Source organism: Dermochelys coriacea, chromosome 15, assembly GCF_009764565.3.
Source record: "Dermochelys coriacea isolate rDerCor1 chromosome 15, rDerCor1.pri.v4, whole genome shotgun sequence".
In the NCBI taxonomy this organism is placed as follows: Eukaryota; Metazoa; Chordata; order Testudines; family Dermochelyidae; genus Dermochelys; species Dermochelys coriacea.
The window spans coordinates 26,709,050-26,720,910 of record NC_050082.1 but is presented as its reverse complement, the minus strand read 5'-3'; positions in this window follow the sequence as shown (position 1 = coordinate 26,720,910).

Here is an 11,861-nt window from a genome sequence, read left to right as displayed (position 1 = left end):
TCCCAATAAGAAAATTGGTAGGGTAAACATAACTGTATGTTGTTCTCCACTGAAGTCACTGAAAAGTGAGGGTAGAATTTGGCCTTTAATTTGATCAAATCTCTTGATTCATAAATTGATGCAACTATTTAATGCTATCTTGAACTAAGTAATACTGAATAACTGCTAAATAAACACTTAATGCATTATTGCAATTGTATTTTTAAAACTATAATTAAATATCCTTTTTTCTTAGGAAGAACTCTATGGCTTTTGGGACACTTTAATTGAATGTTTGTAATTAATTTTAACTTCACCACATCTCTGAGATATACAATCATGCCCATTTTATAGCTGGGGAGACTGAGGCAAATTGTCTCACTCAACTCACAGAGTTAGTTGCATAGTTGTTCTAGACCTATTGTCTGACCAATAGACAATGTTGCTTTCCCAGTTAAAGGGCCATTAATGACTGTAGGCACATCAGCCACTCTCAAGTTTATTGGGGTAGCTATACAACAAAGCTCCTGCAAAAAAATTCTCACTCCTGTGCACGAGTCATTAGTGGCCACATTTCCTAATCCTCTATAATGTTCTGCACAACTGAGGTTAGGCTGCAGGATATTCTGAAAGGTCTGAAGCTTCCTCTTATTCTGTTTTGTCATAATCTGAAGATGAATGTTTTTGCAACAATTATTTTCTGCTTGGGACCTGACCCTGCATCATTATACAGGGCTTTCTTCTTTTTCTGATCAAGTTCATTCCTGTTACAGTAGAACCTCAGAGAAACAAACACCAGAGTTACGAACTGACCAGTCAACCACACACCTCATTTGAATTGGAAGTATGCAATCAGGCAGCAGAGTCAAAAAAAAACAAATACTGTACAGCACAGTACTTTGTTAAATATAAACTAAAAAAAGTTGTTTTTTAAAAAAATGGACAAGGTAAGGAAACTGATTCTGTGCTTGTTTCATTTAAATTAAGATGATTAAAAGCAACATTTTTTTCTGCATAGTAAAATTTTAAAGCCGTATTAAGTCAATGCTCAGTTGTAAACTTTTGAAAGAACAACCATAATGATTTGTTTGGAGTTTTGAACATTTCAGAGTGACAAACACCCGAGGTGTTTTGCAGTGTTTCTTGCATGCAGCCATCAGGGGCTTTTCTTGTGGTCACAGTCTCCTAGGCTGTGATTTGCGGGTGTGGGAGGGAGAGTCATGCCACTCCCTGCCCCCATTTCTCTGGAGGCACTGCCTTGGTATTTGGTTGCTGGGGCCACCAACAGGGGTTGGGCTCTGCCCCCATCTGGAGTCAGCTGGGGCACAACGCTATAGGTGTAGGGAGCTGGTGAGTTCCCTTCCTTCCCAGGGCCGGTAGGGCTCAGGCTTTGGGCTTCAGTGCTGTGGTGGTGGGGCAGCAAACTCTGGTCACAGGGTTTTGGGCTCCAGCTCCGGGCTCTGGCTGCATGACTGCAGACCCCAGGCTCCAGCCACACAGCTTCTGGCTCTGTCCCTAGGCTCTGGCCATGGGGCTTCAGACTCTGGTCACAGGGCTTCAGGCTCCAGCCTCCTACTGCCTCCCTCAGCCAACCACCGCCATCTCCCCTGGTCCCCACTGCCTCCCCTGACCTTCCATCCAGCTTAATTTGTCCCCAGGCTTGCCAGGGCAGAGTAAGTCTGTTGTGAAAAAGTGATACTTATGTTTGTTAACAGGTTTCAGAGTAGCAGCCGTGTTAGTCTGTATTCGCAAAAAAGAAAAGGAGTACTTGTGGCACCTTAGAGACTAACAAATTTATTTATTTATTTATTTATTTTATTTATTTATGTCTGTTAATATCACTTTTTCACAACAGACTTACTAGCTAGTAATAAATATATTGCAATGATTTGGACGTGTTTGTGTGTGTATTTATTTGATTTTCCTAAAGTTAATTAAATATTTTAGGGGAAAGTATGAGAGCAGCCACCAGCAAGAGTTGGTGGCCCCACACTGAGGTCACCAAAAAAATTTGTCCTGAGAACCCCTTGCTATCTTTATGACCACCAGAGGGCGCATTGAATTTTGTAAATAGCACATCAGAATGCTTACCGTGCCATTGTGAGCTGTAGCTCACGAAAGCTTATGCTCAAATAAATTTGTTAGTCTCTAAGGTGCCACAAGTACTCCTTTTCTTTTTGCAAATACAGACTAACACGGCTGCTACTCTGAAAAATGCCATTAACAATATCTGAATAACTTCCAGTTGTAACTTTCATGTGCGAATTCTTAAATTTTGGAGAGGTTTCAGCTATCCTACTGGAGACTGAAATATTTCCATAGACTAGGTTCAGTATGGGCAGCAGCAGTGCCAGCTACTTCACATTGTCCTTTGTCAACATGCTGCACACCTGATTTGGACAGACCACATGTAAAGTCCCTATGGTCTTGTCAGGCTTTGATTTCTCTGCTGAGACTGCCAGCAAGAGGACTAATTAGTGCCAATTGTGTTTGAGTTTTGTTAGGCAAACAACTGTCTGCCTGTAACTGTATCAAGACCACAGAATGGATGGTTCTCCATTTTAAAAATCAGCCCTCCATTGGTAACAACTGTCAGTCACTACTAATTTAGGGTGGATTTGAATTTACTTCTTATCATGTGACAGTTTTCTTGAGTCATCCTGCTCCCTAGAAATTCATTATTCTTTTAAGGACACAGTCTCTTCAATGCACCCCACTCTACCTGAAACCGCAGAGCAGCTTACTTGCTACAACTGTATCACTTGGTTAGCCCTCTAATACAGTGTTCTGTTAAAATGTGTATAATCCTACTTTATTTCCTTCTATAAGCAGAGGGAGGAAAGTTGGTACACATTGACATTTGGGGGGGTTTTGGTACCTTTTATCATTCTGGATTTTTTCCGAGTTTGATGTAATTGGTAATAAGTCTATGCATTTCCTTTAAATTAGGTATAAGGAAAGATCCTGGTTCTTTTTATGCTTAGTCTTCATATTTGGGAAAGAAGATCAACGATGACTTAAGATATGGTTCTACTTTGGAAAGTGACTGTAAAAATGAGATTGGGGGACACCATCCTTTTTACCTCTCAGTGATTCTATATTGCATATGCTTATTTCACAATCACTTTCTAATGGCAGCTTTCTAAGTCAGCTTTGGATCTGAATTAAATCTGTGGTTTTGTCTCCCTCCACCCCTTCTTGTGTGTGTATAATGGTTGTGTAGGCGGAAATCTGCCCTCCTCTCTGAAGACAATGTGGTTGCACAGGTCTGATCTTCACTGACACCAGTGCACTCCCACCAATTGGGTTTACATATGTGTAATGCATTGGCACTTAGTGAACAAATCTGATGATGCACAAGGAGAAATGGAATCCAGCTAACTCTCCCGTAACTGTTTTGACTCTGCAGAGTTAACCTGAGCAAAAAGCAATCACATCTTGGGTGAAATCCTGGCCCCAATGAAGTCAGGGGGAGTTGTGCCATTGAGTTCAATGGAGCAAGGATTTGTCACCTTACTTTTAGTCCCTAAAGCACATGGAACTCTGAAGACGTGCATGGAGCAGGTCTGTTGAGTAAAAAGTGCCATTTTTACATGGTCACCTTTCAGAAGAGAACCACACTTTAAACACCTCATCAGGATGACCCTATTGCTGAAGCAATATCTGCTATCTTTATTTTTTAGTTCAATTCCCTAGATTGATTGTATGGAATTAGCATCTATATCTGCTTCCCCTGTGAAGCACATCTTTATGTCCTATGTATGTGACTTGTTCTGTAGATGTTAATGTTCACATTGGTATTCTATATAATAGTGGATGTTGAGAAATGTGGTTATCTAGCTGAACAACGTAATCTTGGAGGTTTTGAACAGTTCTTCTTTTATACATAACTCTGAAACACTGTTCTGCACCTTTTCTGTTTGAAATACTGAAAACATCTATCATCACGTGCTGTAATGATAAAGACTTACATTTACATAGCACATTTCATCTAGAAGGATCCTAAAGTGCTTTATATTCTTTTTATTCATCTCTATCATTGAAATGCTGCCACTTCTAAAGAGAAACTAGAGAGCTGTCTAACACATCATGTTATACTGTATTATCAGCTCTCTCATGATTAATATTTTCTTAAGTGTTTTACCAGGGTTTCTCTGAACTTACAGGAACTGTGACACTGACAGGCTATCTTTTTTTTTTTTTTTTTTAATCAAGCTGCTTTTTAGACCTCGTTAGGTGTTGGCTAAAGCGAGCAGCACTGTTCTACTAAGTGTGGGACCAGATAATTTAGTAACTAAGATTTTTTCCCCCAAAGATGTACACATACATCCAATCCACAAGTAAATTGTATAGAACAACAGATAAATACAAAGAAAACAGAAAAATAAAACTTCTTCGTACACAAAATAAAAGCAAAGTCTACCCAGACTAAAAGAGGAACAAAAATAAAAAAACCCAGCACACATTTGACTTGAAAAGCAGGTTCCAAACAGCACACTTTGGAGTATATAGCACAGACAAACCAGGCACAATAATAATATTTACCTCCTTCACAGATGTGCTGGTAGATTACGTTATTTAATTATTATGAAGTGATCCTCACACGGAAGGTAAGGTAACATGAAAAATCAGCCAGTTAGGTCACAAAATATTGTAGATTTCAACAAATTTTATGAAACTTGATTTTGAAAATATTCATCAAATTTAAAAATATCATTACCTATGTGACCTTGGGCAAGTCACTTAGCCTGTCTGTGCCACCATTTCCCATCTGTAAAATGGAGGTGATGATAAAGCTTTCCTAGCTCACAGGAGTGTTGAGGATAAATACATTAAAGAATGTAAAGTGTTTTGAGATCTACTGATGAAAAGCTGTATAAGAGCTAAGTGATAGTATTAGTACCTGAAAGAAGTGCAAAAAGAAAGCAGCATTTCTTTTTAAAATAGTTCAGTTCTACCAATCTAATCTCTTATTTAATAGCACAACAAACTGTTTCATTTTCAACAATATGATTTGTAACTTAAGTGTCCTTGTAAACTATATTTCTATGCATCAGAGCAAAAGATACTAAGATTCCATCAAGCCATTTCATCAAGAGCAATTCAGTAGCACTGTTACTTAAGTGCAAATCTTGGCCTGCCTGTGTGTGTGTTTTGGCAAAGTCAATACATTTCTTTATGCTAGGGTGAAATTGAGGAAACTTGTTAGATGAGGTCTGACACTTTCCTGGCTACATCTTTTATTTTTTTTTAAGGTACTTGCACTAATTTAGAACTGGATACGGTTCATACTGATATCCATACTTTTGAGGAAGACAATAATGTGAGATAATCTTCCTATTGAATATGCCACATGAAGGACTCTTAACTAGCCTGCCAAATGTTGCAATGTCTACTATCCTTTTAGTAGGGAAAAACTTCCTGCCAGTAAGATCTATTACCAGGGAATAGCCTCCCAAGAGAAGTGGTGGAAGACCCATTATGGCAGACTTTTAAAATCAGAATGGACAAAATCCTAAACAAAAACAAAAAAGTAGAATTACGCAAATACAGAATTGCATCTCAAACATCTATAATTCTGTTTTCACATGAGTCATGATTTCAAGTGATTCTAATACTGACCAAAACATACTCCAACTGTGTTTAAACCATCAGTTGTTGTCCTCATTTTACAGGCAAGAAAACTGAAAGAGAAATTGTGACAAGTCTATGAAGAAGCTGCAAACTGAACCTAGGTCTCCTGACCACCTTGTCCTGTACCTTTACCAAGGCAGGTAAGTAACATTATCCCATATAACTGATGGAACAACTGACACACACTAAAATTAAGTAACTTTCCCAAGGCTTCACTGAGAGTCGGTAGCTGGGCTGGAATTAGAATTTAGAAGGTCCTGGCTCTCAGTCCAAACCATTAGACTGTGCTGCCTTCCTGAATACTTCTCTGGTAGGGGCCTAATCCTGTTGCCATCACTCACATGAATTTCCTTCCTGATTTAGCTACAGATAAAGATGAGAATATTGTCCTTGACAAACTTATTTTAAAGCAAACATTGTTTCCACTCTGTAATAGAAAAGTTTAACAAGTCAAGTAGACAGATGGTTTTGATGCTAAATAAAAACAAGTCAAATAAGCCTAAAATAAACTTCATTCTGGTCTAGCAGAACATTAGCCTTTAAATAAATATTAAGGAGCCTGGGAATGTCAGTCCCTTTCTCTGTACAGTGGATGGCATTACAGGTTATATTTATCAAACTCAAATCCCTAAAATAGCAGGGGAGCGGGATAGTGATGTCAGCTGTTCTTCAGACACAAATCAGGTTATTTTAAATGTCTTAGTCTGAGCTGAAAAACTGTGCGTGTCTGACAGTTTATTACATTGCATGGTACCTCCGCTCTTAATTCACTGCTCAGTTTATTAATCTGGTTGAGCAAACTTCACAGAAATACTTAATTTTGTTTTGCAGCTTTAAATGAATGGATATGAATGAGTCTTGGACTTTGAGGTGGGAGGATTCAATCCAGCCACAGTAACCGGGGGGGGATACACTTTGCCCCAGTTTTTGTGCATTTTAGAATTGTAAGCAAATGTTATTTAGTAAGGGTCTAACCTTCCCTTGAGAGTAAAATATAGGACAGCAGGGGGCGCATTTGCCAGTACAGTCAGGGGATTTACATGGAGAGCCACCAGCAGGAACACTGATCAGCAGGGATCCTAAGTTTTTTCCATGATTAAAAAAAACCAAAATTCTCTGATTTTAAAAAAACATAACAATTGGCGTAAAATGAAACGCTGAACTTTAGTTTCCTTAGCCACAATATATATAGGTATAAATTGAACACTATTTTATTGATATATTTACAATTTTTAAGCAAGTTCAAAGTCTACCAGTTCCATCAATCATTATATTAAAATTAATAGAATGATCCAGTCACGGTGCATTGTTTTTTTGCTGTTGTCAATGGCCCTGTTGTTTCAGCCTCTTGTTTTAGTTTATTTTCATGTTTTATGTTTAGCATTTTCCATGTATTCTACAATTGTCTGCCTTTGAATGTAATCTAACGCCTTGCTGCCTACAGTAAGAACAGCACATTACCATCAATGTGAAATTTGTTCTTGCCAAACTCAGTGACATGGTATTTAGGCGTGATTTTTAAAGTTTTCAGCATCTTTTCATAACTTTAATTACATCTGGAGGCTGAAGTGAAATTTGAGATGCATTAAAACACAAACCCCTATACGCTGTTGAGGAACCTCTATATGCTGGAAATAGTTTATCAGAATATGTTTAGCTGTGAACATTTAAAGCACATTCAAAAATCAACCACAAGAAGGGGAGGGTGTGCACATTGAATAAGTGACACTGGTACTTTCAGTAAACTTTAGTTAATGTTTTTCATTTTTTTGCAATATGTAAAAACTAAAGATTCTCTGTACAAACGCAGATTCCGCGATTTTCTGTGGCAAATGGATTTCTAGGATCCCTGCTGATCAGTGAAAACAATGAGGAGTCTGGTGGCCCCTTACAGGCTAACAGATTTATTTGGGCATAAGCTTTCGTGGGTAAAAACCCCACTTCTTCAGCTCCATGAAGTGAAAATTACAGATAGTGGCACATGAAGAGAAGGGAGTTACCTTACAAGTGGAGTACCAGTGTTGACAAGGTCAACTGATCAGGGTGCTGATCAGTGAGTGAAACTAGTTGTTTCTTCCATGCCATGAAAACCATCTGGTTCTTTCTTTTGTAGCAGCCCAATAATCCTCCAGAACAGAAAACAACAGTAATATTTTTAAAGGACTAAAGCACCTGTCATCCTGCAGGATTGTATGGATCGAAAGAGATCAGCAACATTTAGTTACTACGTAAGGCTGTGTGTGTTCTCCCCTTGGTCTCTGTGCAAGCCTCAGATCTGATGTGGACCGAGAGGAGTATGAACTGAAAATTTATTCTGGCCCAAGGACCATACTTAAACTTGGAAGTAGGCCCTCTCCTCCAAATGAGTTTGATGCCCCTTCTCTAACATCAAACTAGTAGAACAGCCCATTTTGGAATTAATGCCCTATCATCCAGAAGCTAACCAGAAAATAGCCAAAGTAGTTTTTGAGTAAGTTTTTAAACAAATTTGTTCTTAGATTGAAAATCTGCAAGCATAATTTCATCCTCTAGCAGTTTTAAAGTGAGTTTTAAAACCCACAAGTTTTAAAGTTTTATCAGTGCCTTCTGAAAATCTGGATCTATTAAGGTGTCTCAGGTTGAGTACCCAAAAACAGAAGCAACCAAAATCACAAGTCTTTTAAAAAAAAAAATCTTATCTAGGCCTTTTAATACAGTGATTGCTTTCAGACCTATGTGACTTCTATGATTCTATGATTCTAGGGTGAACCCTGGCAAAAATCTGGGAAGCGAGGGCAAGTGACCTTGGGTCATTCCCCCCCCCCCCCCGTTGTTGTCTTGGGAAGATATGGTGCAAGGTACCAGGAGAGGTGGGTCCAGCCTGGCTGGCATGGAGGGTGGAGAGCGCTGGGCAGGGAGGGTCGGGTAGGTCAGTCACCCCTACTGTGTGAGAGAGGTGAACAGGAGTGTTTGTGTGTCATAGAATCATAGAATCATAGAATATCAGGGTTGGAAGGGACCCCAGAAGGTCATCTAGTCCAACCCCCTGCTCAAAGCAGGACCAAGTCCCAGTTAAATCATCCTAGCCAGGGCTTTGTCAAGCCTGACCTTAAAAACCTCTAAGGAAGGAGAGTCTACCACCTCCCTAGGTAACGCATTCCAGTGTTTCACCACCCTCTTAGTGAAAAAGTTTTTCCTAATATCCAATCTAAACCTCCCCCATTGCAACTTGAGACCATTACTCCTCGTTCTGTCATCTGCTACCATTGAGAACAGTCTAGAGCCATCCTCTTTGAAACCCCCTTTCAGGTAGTTGAAAGCAGCTATCAAATCCCCCCTCATTCTTCTCTTCCGCAGACTAAACAATCCCAGCTCCCTCAGCCTCTCCTCATGAGTCATGTGCTCTAGACCCCTAATCATTTTTGTTGCCCTTCGCTGTACTCTTTCCAATTTATCCACATCCTTCTTGTAGTGTGGGGCCCAAAACTGGACACAGTACTCCAGATGAGGCCTCACCAGTGTCGAATAGAGGGGAACGATCACGTCCCTCGATCTGCTCGCTATGCCCCTACTTATACATCCCAAAATGCCATTGGCCTTCTTGGCAACAAGGGCACACTGCTGACTCATATCCAGCTTCTCGTCCACTGTCACCCCTAGGTCCTTTTCCGCAGAACTGCTGCCGAGCCATTCGGTCCCTAGTCTGTAGCGGTGCATTGGATTCTTCCATCCTAAGTGCAGGACCCTGCACTTATCCTTATTGAACCTCATTAGATTTCTTTTGGCCCAATCTTCCAATTTGTCTAGGTCCTTCTGTATCCTATCCCTCCCCTCCAGCGTATCTACCACTCCTCCCAGTTTAGTATCATCCGCAAATTTGCTGAGAGTGCAATCCACACCATCCTCCAGATCATTTATGAAGATATTGAACAAAACGGGCCCCAGGACCGACCCCTGGGGCACTCCACTTTACACCGGCTGCCAACTAGACATGGAGCCATTGATCACTACCCGTTGAGCCCGACAATCTAGCCAGCTTTCTACCCACCTTATAGTGCATTCATCCAGCCCATACTTCCTTAACTTGCTGACAAGAATGCTGTGGGAGACCGTGTCAAAAGCTTTGCTAAAGTCAAGAAACAATACATCCACTGCTTTCCCTTCATCCACAGAACCAGTAATCTCATCATAAAAGGCGATTAGATTAGTCAGGCATGACCTTCCCTTGGTGAATCCATGCTGACTGTTCCTGATCACTTTCCTCTCCTCTAAGTGCTTCAGGATTGATTCTTTGAGGACCTGCTCCATGATTTTTCCAGGGACTGAGGTGAGGCTGACCGGCCTGTAGTTCCCAGGATCCTCCTTCTTCCCTTTTTTAAAGATGGGCACTACATTAGCCTTTTTCCAGTCATCCGGGACTTCCCCCGTTCGCCACGAGTTTTCAAAGATAATGGCCAAGGGCTCTGCAATCACAGCCGCCAATTCCCTCAGCACTCTCGGATGCAATTCGTCCGGCCCCATGGACTTGTGCACGTCCAGCTTTTCTAAATAGTCCCTAACCACCTCTATCTCTACAGAGGGCTGGCCATCTCTTCCCCATTTTGTGATGCCCAGCACAGCAGTCTGGGAGCTGACCTTGTTAGTGAAAACAGAGGCAAAAAAAGCATTGAGTACATTAGCTTTTTCCACATCCTCTGTCACTAGCTTGCCTCCCTCATTCAGTAAGGGGCCCACACTTTCCTTGGCTTTCTTCTTGTTGCCAACATACCTGAAGAAACCCTTCTTGTTACTCTTGACATCTCTTGCTAGCTGCAGCTCCAGGTGCGATTTGGCCCTCCTGATATCTTTCCTACATGCCCGAGCAATATTTTTATACTCTTCCCTGGTCATATGTCCAACCTTCCACTTCTTGTAAGCTTCTTTTTATGTTTAAGATCCGCTAAGATTTCACCATTAAGCCAAGCTGGTCGCCTGCCATATTTACTATTCTTTCGACTCATCGGGATGGTTTGTCCCTGTAACCTCAACAGGGATTCCTTGAAATACAGCCAGCTCTCCTGGACTCCCTTCCCTTTCATGTTAGTCCCCCAGGGGATCCTGGCCATCTGTTCCCTGAGGGAGTCAAAGTCTGCTTTCCTGAAGTCCAGGGTCCGTATCCTGCTGCTTACCTTTCTTCCCTGCGTCAGGATCCTGAACTCAACCAACTCATGGTCACTGCCTCCCAGATTCCCATCCACTTTTGCTTCCCCCACTAATTCTACCCGGTTTGTGAGCAGCAGGTCAAGAAAAGCGCTCCCCCTAGTTGGCTCCCCTAGCACTTGCACCAGGAAATTGTCCCCTACGCTTTCCAAAAACTTCCTGGATTGTCTATGCACCGCTGTATTGCTCTCCCAGCAGATATCAGGAAAATTAAAGTCACCCATGAGAATCAGGGCATGCGATCTAGTAGCTTCCGTGAGTTGCCGGAAGAAAGCCTCATCCACCTCATCCCCCTGGTCCGGTGGTCTATAGCAGACTCCCACCATGACATCACTCTTGTTGCACACACTTCTAAACTTAATCCAGAGACACTCAGGTTTTTCCACAGTTTCGTACCGGAGCTCTGAGCAGTCATACTGCTCCCTTACATACAGTGCTACTCCCCCACCTTTTCTGCCCTGCCTGTCCTTCCTGAACAGTTTATAACCATCCATGACTGTGTCACCTCTGTGTGTGTATGTGAGGGTGGGAGGGGGCAGGGGGTGTCACCCCTCCCCATGTGAACCTTAAAGCCTTAAAGATAAGCAGGTAAATAAAAAGAATCCAACTATGCAGTGCTTCTTTTTATCAGGGGCTCAGTCAACTTGATGTTAATTTGAATGTTTGTCCTGCATAGTTCTGATTGATTACCGTTGAACTCACTTGAATTTGAGTAATTTTACCAGCTGTCCCATAGTCTGCATAGGGTAGGGTGACCAGATAGTAAGTGTGAAAAATCGGGATGGGATGGGGTGGGGGTGGTAATAGGAGCCCCTATAAAAAAAAGCCCCAACTATCAGGACTATCTCTATAAAATTGGGACATCTGGTCACCCTATTCATGGGCCACATGTAGGGCATTACAACCTGCAGCCGCCTCCAGCGGGCCTGGAGGGGCGATTCCAAGGTCTTGAGCGGGGGGACTACAAGTTCCAGCATGCCATGCTCCAGCCAGGCCAGAACAGCTACTGTTCATTGCCTCAGAGGCGCGCTTTGTTGCCGCATTGCACCCCGGGAATTGTAGTCCTAAGC